Source organism: Schistocerca nitens, chromosome 1, assembly GCF_023898315.1.
Source record: "Schistocerca nitens isolate TAMUIC-IGC-003100 chromosome 1, iqSchNite1.1, whole genome shotgun sequence".
Classification (NCBI taxonomy): Eukaryota; Metazoa; Arthropoda; class Insecta; order Orthoptera; family Acrididae; genus Schistocerca; species Schistocerca nitens.
This window is the reverse complement of record NC_064614.1, coordinates 177,220,973-177,238,357: the sequence shown is the minus strand read 5'-3', so window position 1 is coordinate 177,238,357 and position 17,385 is coordinate 177,220,973.

The window sequence follows — 17,385 nt, the reverse complement described above, 5'->3', positions numbered from 1 at the left end:
ACCACCAATTGTCTTCTCCGATTTTTGCCGATATGATACGATACGTGTGGTATGCATCAAACCTGACGAACGATGGAACAATTTTTCAGAATGTCAATCAGATGTGTTTCCCAACAGATAATTTAAAAAACAATTGTTCTTGTAAAAACGCATCGTTTATCAGATGTGCTCGATGTCGTGCTGTTTTCTGCTTTCCATGTTTCTATGATAACTATCACTCTGGTTCGTGCGATACTCCAGCTACTTCTGGTCACTAATTGTTAATTATGTGCGAGTGTATACCGAACTTTTCAATAAATTGTATCCACTTGAACATTATTTGTGATATTGTGTTTTATTTCAAGTATTATTTTTCCACGACAAACGACTTTCAACAACTTATTATATGCATAATTGTTGCAACTGATTGCCGGGAATTATATAAAAATTCGCATGCCGCGAGATTCGATCCGGCGACCTTCGGATTACAAACCCGAGCGCTTACCGCTGCGCCACGATGCTGTAGGAAATTATTAATCGTAGAGTGTATTTCACCGCAACGGTTTCTTTTATCTTTTAACTGTCTATTTTCTCGACAACGGCTGAGAAGTGCATCTTGGTGCTTTGCCACATTACACCTCTGGCCATGAGCTGTTGTTATGCGCAGTATGAATCGAATCTGAATTTCACAATTGGCGGCCTCCCCTTGTAAGTCGCTCTTAACGGAACAAAATCGAAAGATGTGGAACTAATTTCGAAGGAAGTGTGATAGGGCCGTTGCTGTTTACAAAGTACACACATCAAAAAATGTTTTGCATCACCCGGGTTCCCAGTACTCCTGAAGATAGACGTTGACTGTGGATAGTGTATCACAGACACAGTCCCTTTGACTGTTCAGAGATGTCACTAAGCCCGCCCAAAGATGTAAACAACCATGCATGAGGAGCGCCTATCAGACGGAGGGGGTCCGACAGCCGATCATTTTCAGTCATTCCACCAGGAAGGAGGTACACGGCTCGTGTTGTCTGTAGTTCAACCACGCCTAGACGGTCAATGCCGCGGTTCGATCGCGTCCGCATTGTTACTTTGTGCCAGGAAGGGCTCTCAACAAGGGAAGTGTCCAGGCGTCTCGGAGTGAACCAAAGCGATGTTGTTCAGGCATGAAGGAGATACAGAGAGACAGGAATTATCGATGACGTGCGTGGCTCAAGGCGCCCCTAGGGCACTGCAGTGGATGACCGCTACCTACGCATTATGGCTCGGAGGAACCCTGACAGCAACGCCACCATGTTGAATAATGCTTTTCGTGCAGCCAAAGGACGTCGCGTTACGACTCAAACTGTGCGCAATAGGCTGCATAATGAGCAACTTCACTCCCGACGTCCATGGCGAGGTCCACCTTCAGAACCACGACCCGTGCAGCGCGGTACAGATGGGTCGTACAACATGCCGAATGGACCGCTCAGGATTGGCATCACGTTCTCTTCATCGATGAGTGACGCATATTCCTTCAACCAGACAGTCGTCGGAGTCGTGTCTGGAGGCAGCCCGGTCAGGCTGAACGTCTTAGACACACTGTCCAGCGAGTGTAGCAAGGTGGAGGTTCCCTACTGTTTTGGGGCGGCATTTTGTGGGGCCGACGTTCACCGCTGGTGGTCATGGAAGGCGCTGTAACGGCTGAACGATACGTGAATGCCATCTTCCGAGCAATAATGCAGCTGTATCGGCAGCATATTGGCGAGGCATTCGTCTTCATTGACGACAATTCGCGCCCCCGTCGTGCACGTCTTGTGAATGACTTCCTTCAGGATAACGACATCGCTCGACTAGAGTGGCCAGCATGTTCTCCAGACATGAAGCCTATCGAACATGCCTGGGATAGACGGGAAAGGGCTGTTTATGGGCGACGTGACCCATCAACTACTCTGAGGGATATACGCCGAATCACCGTTGAAGGAGTGGAACAATCTGGATCAACAGTGCCTTGATGAACTTGATAGTATGTCACGACGAATACAGGTATGCATCAATGTAAGAAGACGTGCTACTGGGTATTAGTGGTACCGGTGTGTACAGCAATCTGGACCACCACCTCTAAAGGTCTCGCTGTATGGTGGGTGGTACAAAATGCAATGTGTTGTTTTCATGAGGAATGAAAAGGGCGGAAATGATGTTTATGTTGATCTCTATGCCAATTTGCTGTACAGGTTCCGGAACTCTCGGAACCGAGATGATGCAAAACTTTTTTTGATGTGTGTACAGAAATGATCGCCGGCCGCGGTGGTCTCGTGGTTCTAGGCGTGCAGTCCGGAACCGTGCGACTGCTACGGTCGCAGGTTCGAATCCTGCCTCGGGCATGGATGTGTGTGATGTCCTTAGGTTAGTTAGGTTTAAGTAGTTCTAAGTTCTAGGGGACTGATGACCACAGCAGTTGAGTCCCATAGTGCTCAGAGCCATTTGAACCAGAAATGATCTACTAGGAAGCGACGGAAGATCTTTAAAACTGTTTACGGATCATTCGCTCGTTTGTAAGAGAGTAGCAATGCCAGAAGACAGTATCGATTTGAAGACTGAGTTGCAGAGGACTGACGATGGTGCAGGCTCCGGCAGTTGACCCTGAGCGTAAATAACAGATTGCATATACATAAGAAAAGAAATGCACTAATGTACAACTACACTATTGATGATAAATTGCTGGAAACAGTACCTACTGCAAAACATCTAGGAGTAATCATCTTAAGCGGAATGAGCACATAAAGCAAATAGTAAGAAGAGCAGATGCCAGACTGAGGTTCATAGAAAGAATCTCAGGGAAAAGTAACTCATCCACGAAAGAAGTGGCTTACAAGGCGCTTCTTCTACAGATTCTTGAATACTGTTCATCAGCCTGGGACCTTACCAGGCAGGACTGATGGAAGGGATAGAGAAGATCCAACAAAGAACGGCAGGTTTCGTCATGGGATCGTTTAGTCGGCGCGAGAACGTTACGGAGATGCTTAGCAAACTTCATTGGCAATCGCTGCAAGAGAGGAGTTATGCATTTCGGAGAGGTTTACTATTGAAATTTCGAGAGAGCACTCTCCGGGAAGAGTAGGACAACATATTATTTCCTCCCACATACATCTCGGGAAATGAGCACGACGAGAAAGTTAGAGAAATCAGAGCTAATACAGGGGCTAACCGACAATCAATCTTCCCACGCGCTATTCGCGAGTGGACTAGGGAAGAACTCTCCGCTGGATACCGTCAGGTGGCTTGCGGAGTATTGATATAGATGTAGATATTGGACTGAGGGGAATAGTATGGTGTAATGGTATCCTGAATAAAATCAGTGTGGTTTCTGAAGAAATGTGTTGCATTACTTATCGAATGCTTCTCGTAGTTGCTTTGTAATGGGCGGGCCAGAAGACATGAACACGAGTGGTAGGAGTACTCATGTACGTTATCCATATAGTTCTTAAATCTTCATTTTCTTGTTTGTGTGTCTTGTGTCTGTTATTTTGAAAACCACACATGTATGCGCCTTGAGGACCAAATAATATCTTATTTACCTTCTTTGTAGATGCACTAACTCTGCCGGCACCTTATGCGCGTTAGCTGCATAGCTGCGAGCAAGTGGAGGATAATGGACGAAGACTCTTCATTTGCAGTGTGCGCCATGTGGGTATTTGAACAGGATTGGAGGCGTGATCGGATGACTGGGGTGGTTGAGACAACTGTTCTAGAGAAGCGGAGCATCCAGGTCCGGCACAAATATTCACTTGTCTCCGTTGCATTCGTCGCTTCCTAATAGATTATTTATACGGGTGGTCCATTGATAGTGACCGGGCCAAGTATCTCACGAAATAGGCATCAAACGAAAAACTACAAAGAACGAAACTCGTCTAGCTTGAAAGGGCAAACCAGATGGCGCTATCGTTGCCCCGCATACCCGTATGCAGCTGACATCTGCAAATTTCTCTTTCATTCACTTTCTTTGTCTTTTCTGTGTCCCTCTGTGCCTGCGCCCTTGGCAGGGACCTGTCTTCCCATAGGCTCGGTACAGGCCTGCCCAGGAAAGGGAAGTTTGCTTGGATTACCCCTAAGACTGACTGCTGGAGTTAGCAGTGTGAGTTATGAGTGCTGTTATGCTGTACGAGGTGCGGCTAGAAAAAAACCGGACTGATGCTGGAAAAAACATTTATTTACAATTATTTACAATTTCATGTTATCTCCTTCAATGTACTCTCCTCCTCGGTCTCTACACCGCTCCATACGAATTTTCCACTGTTCATAGCAATGCTGCAGATCATTTTCGGTAAGTCCATACATTACTTCCGTCGCTTTTTCTTTTGCTGCTTCAACAGTCTCAAATCTAGTTCCTTTCAAAGCTGACTTGACTTAGGGAAAAGAAAAAAGTCACAGGGGGCCAAATCAGGTGAGTAGGGTGGATGATCTAAGATGGGAATGTTGTGTTTTGCCAAAAACGTCTTCACTGACAACGCACTGTGAGCTGGGGCATTGTCTTGGTGAAGGATCCATGACTTTTTTCTCCACAAATGTTCCGATTTCTCCGTACTCGCTCACGTATGGTAGCCAGGACGCCAATGTAGTAATGCTGATTCACTGTTTGTCCCTCTGGTACCCAATCAATGTGCACAATCCCTTTGATGTCAAAAAAAAAAAAAAAAAACAATCATCATTGCCTTGAATTTCGATTTTGATATTCGTGCTTTTTTTTTTGTCGTGGAGAACCAGGAGTTTTCCAATGCATCGATTGGCGTTTAGTTTCGGAATCGTTAGTAAAAAACCACGATTCATCGCAAGTAATAACATTTTGTAAGAAGGTGGGATCACTTTCAATGTTTTCCAGGATGTCAGAACAAATCATTCTTCGGCGTTCTTTCTGTTCAATTGTGAGACACTTTGGAACCATTTTTGAACACACTTTGTTCATGTTGAAACTTTCATGAAGAATCTGCCTAACACTTTCCTTGTCAACTCCTGTTAACTCAGACACTGCTCTGATTGTTAAACGGCGATCTTGTCGAACAAGTTTACCGATTTTTTCAATGTTTGCATCAGTTTTTGCTGACAATGGTCTGCCAGTGCGAGTGTCATCACTGGTGTCTTCGCGGCCATCTTTAAATCGTTTAAACCAGTCAAACACTTGTGTTCGCGATAAACAATCATCGCCGTACACTTGTTGTAACATTACAAACGTTTCACTTGCAGATTTTCCTAGTTTGAAGCAAAATTTGATGTTAACACGCTGTTCTTTCTGTACACTCAACATTTTCCGACGCACAGACAAAACGTCAACTACTTAAAACAGACGCCACGGGTAGACTTGAGTGCAGGAGGCAGATGAAACTCGAGCAGTAGGCGGAGCGAGAGTCACGTGACAGGCCACGCGACTTTCAGCCTTATTGCATTCGTTTTATTGTTTCACCAGTACTAGTCCGGTTTTTTTCTAGCCACACCTCGATGTGAAGCGTGGCGGTGTAGTGGTGTTACTCTTTGCGGCAATATCTCAAACACGCCGTTGGTTTTCTTCTTTCTTGGAAACCGGATTAGTGTCCAGCACTGTGGATATATGGTAGCAAGATTCTCAACGAAACCTTGGTGCATCTGTTTGAGAATAGTCGAATTTCTAGTAGTGAATATGATATGGATGGATGACACTCCACCCAAGGAAATATAGAATGCAAGCTGTAACTTCTGACTCACCTACACTTGGCTGCTTAGTTGTATACTGTGTTTCGGGTGTGTCTCCTCTTCATACTTACGGACTTAGAACTCCCAGTGTGGTTCCGAGGGTTCCACACTCATTGAATCGTGGCGGCTCGTTTCATCTTCCCACTATCGATAACTTTTAGCTGGCGTCTCACCAGAGGGCGCGGATTACTTCCTTGCGCGGTTATCGCTGCCTTGCCTAGTCTTCAAAAGCGGCCGCTAGAGTCGCGTCTAAAGACAGGCTTCCGAAGAGCGCGGCGTAGGCGGTTGACGGGTGGTTTTCGCACAGTGTGGAGCTGGGGTCAGCACGAGATGGGCAAACTCGTTCATCCTTGGGAACTAGTTCACTGGTGATCGTTCTTTTTTGGAAACCGTTGATTTGTACTAGTTCATCGTTCATTTGTGCTTGGTATATGCTTCTCATGAAAAACTGAAAACTAGTACAGTAGGTGACTGAAGGGTGGGGGGCACCAAGAGGGGGCACTTGCCTCCCCCCTGGAGTACAGAGTTTTTATTCATTACAGTATTCATTACAGAATTCTCACACACCTGTAGAAGTAATTTCCGTGATTCTGCAGAACCTCTCGTTTAGCCAACTGTAGCATTGTGTGGCTTATCTCAGGGAAATAATATGGGGTGGCGCACAGAAAACCGACCCGAAGTACAGACGGCTCGCCAATTAAGCACGATTTGTCACCCATTACGAGCAGATACAACAAACAGATAAACATATCGTCTTAACTTTATAAGTGAAAAAAAAAGAAGATGGGGGAAGAGTTCGTGAATGGAATCAGTCATCAGTTAATTATCTGAGAAAGAGAACTTCTGAGCGAGCAAGGGCAGTCAGGCAACCATTAACAAAAAAATGGTTCAAATGGCTCTGAGCACTATGGGACTTAACATCTATGGTCATCAGTCCCCTAGAACTTAGAACTACTTAAACCTAACTAACCTAAGGACAGCACACAACACCCAGTCATCACGAGGCAGAGAAAATCCCTGACCCCGCCGGGAATCGAACCCGGGAACCCGGGCGTGAACCGTTAACACACGAGAGTGAAACGAATACGAAATTTTACAATTACATTTTCTGTACTTAATATAAACTTTACACAAGTGTATATGAAAAGCGAAATCTATTACTAGTTCAGTGCTGATAATTGTTTTTCACGTAATATGGAAAAGGTTTCAAAATCACTTCTCTACGTTTTTCTTTAATAAGTGGAAAACCATGGCCTCTAGCGAAAACGTATCCCGATGTAATATTTAACTACATTAAATTTCCTACAAGAAAAGGTCCTATTCATTTTTTCTAGCATTAACAGTTTGCGTGTAGAGAGCTGGAGAAGAGAACATGAAAATCTCACGCGACGCGCATGGGCTATAGCTCATGTGGTCTTGTAAACTTGTTGGTGGATGTTTCCCAACTTAATAGACCACAAGCGTCTTGTATAAAATTCTTCGTCTCGACTTCCTCTACACAGCTATGCTACGTTGTAAACAATAATCGTTTATACCCTATATATACTTCACGTTGCCTCTGAGTTCCCAGGCGAAGTAGAGACTTTATGGAAGAATAAATAGTTTTAAAATAAAATGTGGTTTTCTCATCATACTTGCCTCATTCGCTTAGTAAAAATTAGGTTTTTGTGTTGCATTATTAAAATTAATGCAGCAATAATAATAATTAAGTTCGCAGTAATAAAGTTTTTGGTTTGTAAGCTCCTTCTGAACAAATGTTTTTGAGATAATAAGTAAATACGATTTTATGCCAATTTATGTCTTTTCAAATGGAGAGGCACCCATTTTCCTACTGAACCAAAATGACCCACAACCCACTTTTTTATTTATTTATTTTTTCTCAAAGAAACCAAACCAGCAGGTAATGCAAATTGGAAATAACCAAACTTAAAAAAAATTACAGCCTTCCTAAATGCGATGTTTTGTATATGAAAGATAAACGATAATATTTTTATATGAATTTTCTTACACCACAAATTAAGCAAATTATTGAAAGTTAGTTGCTAAATCAAGTCGATGAAACCAAAAAATATATGAATAACAAAAAGAGCTTGCCTTGTTAAAAGCATTTCTTCCACTGTTCATCGATATAATGTAGTGAGTTGATATGCCCTTTTGTTACCTGAAAAGACGTACCTATTACATACAACGTAATTTTTATGTAATTTATGTAACTATAAAATAATTTTTAATTACCGGTCGTGGACGCTGAATAGCCAGAACCAAGTGCCAGAACAGTTTAAAACACATGTAAAATGGGCGAGCGCAGTGAACGAAACGAACAACTGGATACTGAAGTAACTAGGAGCAGTCGGCAGTGGAACTGCGACAGGTGGTCATGCGAAGAACGACGGGTGCGGCCGAGGGAGACCGAGACTGAGACGAGCACGGGACAGAGGCTGGAACGAGAACTGCCGAAGTGACCGCCGCGGCCGAGGTGAACTAGTGAACAATGAACCGATCGTTCGTCGTTCCCGGAAACTACACTCCTGGAAATTGAAATAAGAACACCGTGAATTCATTGTCCCAGGAAGGGGAAACTTTATTGACACATTCCTGGGGTCAGATACATCACATGATCACACTGACAGAACCACAGGCACATAGACACAGGCAACAGAGCATGCACAATGTCGGCACTAGTACAGTGTATATCCACCTTTCGCAGCAATGCAGGCTGCTATTCTCCCATGGAGACGATCGTAGAGATGCTGGATGTAGTCCTGTGGAACGGCTTGCCATGCCATTTCCACCTGGCGCCTCAGTTGGACCAGCGTTCGAGCTGGACGTGCAGACCGCGGGAGACGACGCTTCATCCAGTCCCAAACATGCTCAATGGGGGACAGATCCGGAGATCTTGCTGGCCAAGGTAGTTGACTTACACCTTCTAGAGCACGTTGGGTGGCACGGGATACATGCGGACGTGCATTGTCCTGTTGGAACAGCAAGTTCCCTTGCCGGTCTAGGAATGGTAGAACGATGGGTTCGATGACGGTTTGGATGTACCGCGCACTATTCAGTGTCCCCTCGACGATCACCAGTGGTGTACGGCCAGTGTAGGAGATCGCTCCCCACACCATGATGCCGGGTGTTGGCCCTGTGTGCCTCGGTCGTATGCAGTCCTGATTGTGGCGCTCACCTGCACGGCGCCAAACACGCATACGACCATCATTGGCACCAAGGCAGAAGCGACTCTCATCGCTGAAGACGACACGTCTCCATTCGTCCCTCCATTCACGCCTGTCGCGACACCACTGGAGGCGGGCTGCACGATGTTGGGGCGTGAGCGGAAGACGGTCTAACGGTGTGCGGGACCGTAGCCCAGCTTCATGGAGACGGTTGCGAATGGTCCTCGCCAATACCCCAGGAGCAACAGTGTCCCTAATTTGCTGGGAAGTGGCGGTGCGGTCCCCTACGGCACTGCGTAGGATCCTACGGTCTTGGCGTGCATCCGTGCGTCGCTGCGGTCCGGTCCCAGGTCGACGGGCACGTGCACCTTCCGCCGACCACTGGCGACAACATCGATGTACTGTGGAGACCTCACGCCCCACGTGTTGAGCAATTCGGCGGTACGTCCAACCGGCCTCCCGCATGCCCACTATACGCCCTCGCTCAAAGTCCGTCAACTGCACATACGGTTCACGTCCACGCTGTCGCGGCATGCTACCAGTGTTAAAGACTGCGATGGAGCTCCGTATGCCACGGCAAACTGGCTGACACTGACGGCGGCGGTGCACAAATGCTGCGCAGCTAGCGCCATTCGACGGCCAACACCGCGGTTCCTGGTGTGTCCGCTGTGCCGTGCGTGTGATCATTGCTTGTACAGCCCTCTCGCAGTGTCAGGAGCAAGTATGGTGGGTCTGACACACCGGTGTCAATGTGTTCTTTTTTCCATTTCCAGGAGTGTATAAGTAGATCGCCGCGACCGAAGTGAACTATGAAAGACAGTTCCTTGGAATTCGTTCCTCGGTCCTTTCGTTCATCTTGGTGAACCGTTCGTTCGCAAACTACCATTATCTCTACAACAGTGCTTGAAGCAACGGACGCGCGATGCGAATCGGCACGACGTCTCTTCCGGGTCGTCGTTCACTCTTCCTTGCCAGGACTGGACAGAAGGCAAAGAAGCTGGTGGGGTCCCTAGTATCACTATTATCCAGCCCTTTAAACATATTGTGAGTTCCAGCTAATGCACTTACGAAGTTGCTGGGAGAGTGTTCCGTGTCGGGGGCTCCTTGCCGCGTGGGCCTGGCTTACTTGCGGCCGTGTGCACGGCTCTCGAACATATCCTACCTAGCCCAGCTTGCTATCTGTTTGCAGTCGCACGTCCTGGCTGTCTGTTCAAATGGTTCAAATGGCTCTGAGCACTATGGGACTTAACTGCTGTGGTCATCAGTCCCCTAGAACTTAGAACTACTTAAACCTAACTAACCTAAGGACATCAACACATAAATGCCCGAAGCAGGATTCGAACCTGCGACCGTAGCGGTCGCGCCGTTCCAGACTGTAGCGCCTAGAACCGCCCGGCCACTCCGGCCGGCCTGGCTGTCTGTGCTCAAGCTGAGTATCTTATGTTATCTGACTTGCGTTGCAAACGAAATTTTCTTGTCGGCCAAGTGGCCTGCCTTAGCACAGCAAATTTTGTCTCTAATGTTTAGTACATATTGCACCCTTGTTCTAAGTTTTAATATAAATTTTTTGGTGTAAGCCTTTTCGGTAATCCCTAGAGACCAATTGTTAACTTTACTGACATCTTTATTAATATATATCTTCTGGGGTCTGCCTAATGTCTTTGATTTGAATTCGCTTGAAGAAATTTGTCTAAAATTATTTTAATTATTTTAATTGGCTAGTTTATTTAAAGAAAAAAGAAAAGATGAAAAATTCGGAATAGGTATTAAAATCCATGGAGAAAAAATAAAAACTTTGAGGTTCGCCGATGACATTGTAATTCTGTCAGAGACAGCAAAGGACTAGGAAGAGCAGTTGAAGGGAATGGATAGTGTCTTGAAGGGAGGATATAAGATGAACATCAACAAAAGCAAAACGAGGATAATGGATTGTAGTCGAATTAAGTCGGGTGATGCTGAGGGTATTAGATTAGGAAATGAGACATTTAAAGTAGTAAAGGAGTTTTGCTATTTGGGGAACAAAATAACTGATGATGGTCGAAGTAGAGAGGATATAAAATGTAGACTGGCAATGGCAAGGAAAACGTTTCTGAAGAAGAGAAATTTGTTAACATTGACTATAGATTTAAATGTCAGGAAGTTGTTTCTGAAAGTATTTGTATGGAGTGTAGCCATGTATGGAAGTGAAACATGGACGATAAATAGTTTAGACAAGAAGAGAATAGAAGCTTTCGAAATGTGGTGCTACAGAAGAATGCTAAAGATTAGATGGGTAGATCACGTAACTAATGAGGAGGTATTGAATAGAATAGGGGAGAATAGGAGTTTGTGGCACAACTTGACTAGAAGAAGGGATCGGTTGGTAGGACATGTTCTGAGGCATCAAGGGATCACCAATTTACTATTGTAGGGCAGCGTGGAGGGTAAAAATCATAGAGGGAAACCAAGACATGAATACACCAAGCAGATTCAGAAGGATGTAGGTTGCAGTAGGTACTGGGAGATGAAGAAGCTTGCGCAGGATAGAGTAGCATGGAGAGCTGCATCAAACCAGTCTCAGAACTTAAGACCACAACAACAACAACAACAACAGTTTATTTAAAATGTCTAACTTAAAAATTTTAAAAAGGCCAATTTCGTTAAGGTCTTATTTCTTGAATTTGTTTGAGGTTATTATTACTGTAATTAATCGGCTGTCTCATGCACCATTTTGAACGACTGCATGTTTGTAACGGCAAATTGATTTCAATTTTCCTACCTGTTTTTCAAAGGGGATCTGTTGTTATCAAGCCGGCCGGAGTGGCCGTGCGGTTGTAGGCGCTACAGTCTGGAGCCGAGCGACCGCTACGATCGCAGGTTCGAATCCTGCCTCGGGCATGGATGTGTGTGATGTCCTTAGGTTAGATAGGTTTAATTAGTTCTAAGTTCTAGGCGACTGATGACCTCAGAAGTTAAGTCGCATAGTGCTCAGAGCCATTTGATTTTGTTGTTATCAAGAAAATATATAAAAATAAACGTTGTTGTCCAAGGATAAATGATGTTAGTTAAAGGGACCTAGGCCTTCCATGTCATTTCCCTGATCCTGGTATTTCCCGGTTTCACTCAAGGTGATTTATTTGAACAAGTAGCGTAGATCAGAGCTTCCAGATGGCGACGCTCCTAATTGGTTACGGTCATTACGGATAGAGCCGGTTAGCCACTGGGGTCGGAGGTGATTGAGCTTATTGCCACTGTGGATGTTGTGGGTGGGAGGTAGATGGCCCATTTGTAAGAAGTGGTACATTGACCCAAGATTTACCTTGGTGCTTACTGTATTAAACATAGTTAAAATTCTGGACCACAGGGATACCCAAGAAGTGGTAATGCAGCTACTTTTAGTATTTAATTTAAACAAGTACTTTGTTGTTGTTATTAATTAGATGTTACATGTTATATGATGTATGTGTTGCCTTGTGGTTTAGGAAGTTAAGTGGGGTTCTACATGCTAATTATTTTATGAAGTGTCATTTTAAGTAGTTTATTGTCCACCCCCTTAGCTGAGTGGTCAGCGCGTCTGACTGCCATGCAGCGGGCTCGGTTTCGATTCTCGGACGGATCGGAGATTTTCTCCGCTCTGGGACGGGATGTTGTGTTGTCCTCATCATCATTTCATCATCGACATGCAAGTCGCCCAATGTCACTTCAGCTAAAAGTCTTGCAACTCAGCGGCCGAACTTCCCCAGTTTTGGACTCACGGCTATCGGTGCCTTACGATCATTTCATTTCATTTAAGTAGTTTATGAACCCGCCTGTTAAACTTTAAGGTCTGAGCTGGGAGGTTGTCTTTTAAGCTATGTTGTCCTTCAAACACTAGTCATTTTATGGGGGATTATTTGTTTGTCCAGTACAGTGCCGTTACGTTTTAATTTGCGAGCTGGGAATGTACTATTAAAATATGAACTGCCTTAATTATGTGGATAGGAGGAATTTAACTGCCACTGTTGTGAGAGACTAGTTGGTACAGGAACTGTAGTAACCTTATGTCTTGGCCAAACGTTAATGAAATTTAGTTTCCGGATGAGCAGAAAATCAATTACATATAACATTTACGTGAGTGGCAAAGAAGGGCCCTAATACTGCCTATTTGTAATCTGTGGATGAAGGTTCTTTTCCAAGGAGTCACGGAAGCTACTCCTTATACTGAATATAAAATGTCTATTGTCTATCCGTTGTGGCGTACGAGTATTTAAATTTCGATTCTGAGATATTATAATATTATTAATAAATCTTATGTTGTCATACTGTGCTTTATTAAACCAGTTCTTGCTTCGACAAGCGGCCTGTGGATCACTGTACGAAAATAAAGCAACATCTCAGCTGTGAGACTTGCCACAAACAGTGGAAATGCCGTTGAATTTACCTCTTCCAGACTGTACGCCAAATTCATTCCAGATATCGAACGAAAATTGTTAAGATGTTATGAATCACGTGTTCAGAATCCACAAGGCTTTTGAACGACATCTCTCTCCACTAACGATGTAATGACATACAAAAATTTGCAGAGAGTTTACTCGAAAAACGAGTTCCGTACGAAAGTCACCTGACGATAGCGGTAACGCATTTTGCCTACAAAAATTCTGTTCTGCGCGTCTGAATGTTTTCAAGATAGATATTCCTACACCGTAATTTGAACACACATCTTAAAGATATAATTTAGAATTCCCCATTCAGCTGCAAGGCAAGAGGGAACATAATTTCCAGTTGTGGAATCCTTCTCTTTGTATTTGTAAATTGCTACGTCCCGTACGAAAGTCACCTGACATTATTTCCAGTTGTGGAACCCTTCTCTTTGTATTTGTAAATTGCTACGTCCCTACTGTGAAACAGCAATGGGGCTAGGAAGGAGTTACGCACTCGTACCCTGCCCGATGTCCACGGAGACCACATTTTACGTATGTTTATTGCAGGGCGCAGCGGACGATGGCATCGGGAAGTACTCTTCCCTCTTATCACGTTGGCTACTGTCCTACCGACGACACGCTTGACCTTCCCCTCTCCCCTCCCCCTTTTCCACGGATGCGTCGGTACGCAGATGCGGGTGATTGCGGCGCCGGTTTCCAGCTGGAGGCCGGCCGAGATCTCTCATCTCCAGCGAGAGGTGTGCTGGACAACACGCTCCGGCCGTCCACCTCCCTGGTCGCGCTGTAAATTGTCCCCAGCTGCCGCCTGCCCCCGTTGCGGTCCCGCGTGGCTATCGCAGACCATTTTTCGGGCACGGTTCCGCTAACGATGCGTGTGGACACTGACCTTAAAGACCCTCTCCGAAACTCTGCAGCTGACCACGAGATTAAGGTCGGGCTCATTAGCGAGCGAGATGAAAGTCGCACCGCGCCGCCTTCCTCTTCCAAACGGCGAACAAACTGGATGTATTGCTAGTTCCCGGAAACGCCACGAATTTGAAACGTCCGACATGAGAATGAGGCTGTGCCAAGGAGACGAAAACGCATATTTCTTTTCACATATGAGGCCAGAATTCACGTACTGCTAACTATTGAGTTTTTGAAACAAGGCGTTAATCATAGACGTCCGTCATATTACTTCACAGATGGGTCCTTCTTTGTGACTAATTAGAATTGTGACAAGTAGACAGCCTTTCATTTAGTTGCAGAGACGGTCCTCGGATTTTGTTGGTGTCGTCTTCAGTCCAAAGACTGGTTTGATGCAGCTCTTCATGCTAATCTAGTTTCTATGTGAAACTTGCGATGCCACTATCCTAATTTACTGTATTATTATTATTATTAGACCATGCGGCATCGGACTTCCGGAAAGTGGCTCTCGCGTGTAATAGATTTGAATAGATACCCTATGGTGATCCAACTACTACACGGAATTTTTGGAATAAATAATGATAACGGCACGTAACAAACTTATTTTTACGTCTATATTTGATTATTAGTAGCACTGATAATTTCTTTGAAGTGACTGAACAGGGAGCACTTAATTCTGTATGTTTGATATTGCCCAGGAGGACATTATTCATTTAAAACAATACCACAGCCTGAAATCGTTTAACAATATATAAACACACATGTTAAACACTTGAACTTGTTTTAGGTTAATGTAAACTACACATATGGTAATTACTGAATTTAATGATATCGAGCTAGCATTGTGCCGAAGGCAAAATGTGTACTGTGGTGGCAGCAATTTCCTTGAACGCTTAATTAAAGAACAATATTTATCTGCTTCTCAATATAGTTACTGAAACAGTAATTGAGAATCACGTTGCTCGGACGGAACCGAGTAATTTTTGACTATGGTAATGTACTGAAAAGCCACCACATCGAGCTGGATAGTAATTAAGGTGGCACAGTACCTGGCATCTTCCATCCGTTGCATGAAGCGGCGTCTGCTGGCAATTTCGGCGTTAATTCCGACTATTTTCTCTTGTAATATAGCTACGCCGATACTCACGCACCGTAACTTTTCACTGATGTTGCAGCACATAGACATCACTGGATATAGGGTAATAATGAGCTATTTCCTTTAAATAATTGATTACACTCGGGGAATGCAATTTAAACCACAAAATTATTATTGCCTCCAAACTTTACACACTGTAGAGGACTTGGTTTGACTATTACACATACTGATTCACAAAATATAAATGCACTGGTAATGGCGTCGGTATAACAACCACTGTTCATAATAATAATCTTGTAAGATAGCTTCCAGTTCGTTGCTACCGAAGTGAGCTCACCAATGGACCTCATCAGTTATTGAGATCACAATACGCCGTTGGATGCCGCTACTGGTCCCTTCACACCTCGTCGTTGGCACAAGCAACTCGTCGCAATTAACACAGCATTGCACCATGCAGTGCCATGTACCTCAGAGCGGGAAACTGTACTATTTTGTCGCTCACAGCCCATCTCCGTCGAAATACCGCGTCTTACAAGCCTTAGTGCCCATTTAGCTTGTAGCCATACGATAAACGAAGTCGATATCTGTTTTCAGCCCACTTCTAAATGGTCTGTTAGCAACGTTACCGTAGCACACACCGTCAGTCACTTTTACGCCACTTAACACTTGTATTGCCTCAGAGCTACGCTAACTTACTTCTACATTTTCGGGGATTCCCCCCACACGTAAACATTATTTTACATTACGCCAAGTTCTCTATTTACAATTAAACACACCATAGCATTACAATATTCAATTACAGTCATTTTCAAATATTAAAGTAATATTACATTTATATTTTTGCTACACCGAACAATATTATTTAGTTTAATTCTTTTGTTATTTCGCTGTCAGAGTGAAGCACAAGCCAGACACTGTCCCCCACGCAGCGTTCTTTAATTTAGCTGCCACGAGGCAGAAGCACTTCCGCTTTGCCTTCGATTCTGGCCCACAGATGGCATAAGCGTCCACTTTCTGTACCGTTGCGCCTTGACTATGCCTGGTATTCACTAGATAGCACGTTGCCACATTACAAATTATGAAATAAATTCGCATATTATGACTAAACATTGATGTCAATTGTTTACTGACATCTCATTGTAGCACTTTGGACCCTACATTCTCAATTGCTGTATTTGCTAGATGTATTCAAGTCTTTGTCTTCCCCAATAGCTTTTGCTCACTGTAGCTCCCTCTAGTACCACAGATGTTTTCCCTGATGGCGTAACACATGTCCTATCATCCTGTCCCTCCATGTTGTCAGTGTTTTCCATATGTTCCTTTCTTCACCGATTCTATGGAAAACTCCTCAGTATTTATCTTACCAGTCCACTTAATTTTCAACATTATTGGCTCTGAGCACTATGCGACTTAACTTCTGAGGTCATCAGTCGCCTAGAACTTAGAACTAATTAAACCTAACTAACCTAAGTACATCACACACATCCATGCCCGAGGCAGGATTCAAAACTGCGACCGTAGCGGTCGCTCGGCTCCAGACTGTAGCGCCTAGAACCGCACGGCCATTACGGCTGGCTCAACATTATTCTGTAGCACCACATCTCGAACTCTTTGATTCTCTTCTATTCCGGTTTTCCACTGTCCATGATTCGCTAACATATATTTCAAACGTAGGTTCTAACAAATTTCTTCCTCGAATTAAGGCTTATGTTCGATACCAGTAAACTTCTCTTGGCCAGGAATGACCTCTTTGTCGATGCTAATCTGATTATTATGTTCAAATTATTGAAACAAAAACAGCCTTAATTGCACACAAGTTACTCATTTCATTCGGTGAGTGGTTTTGAGCTCTTTATGTCCACCTTGCTTCGTTTATCATAGATAATTTTGCTTCCAAGGCAGTAGAATTCCTTGACTTCGTCTACTTCGCGATCACCAATTTTGATGTTAAGTTTCTCAAAATTCTCATTTATGTTTCAGCTCATTACCTGTGTCTTTTTCAGTTTATTCTCAATTCATATTATTTACTCATTAGACTGTCCATTCCATTCAACACAACCTGTAATTCTTCTTCATATTCACTGAAGATAGCAATGGCATCAGTGAGTCTTATCATTGATATCATTTCATCCTGAATTTC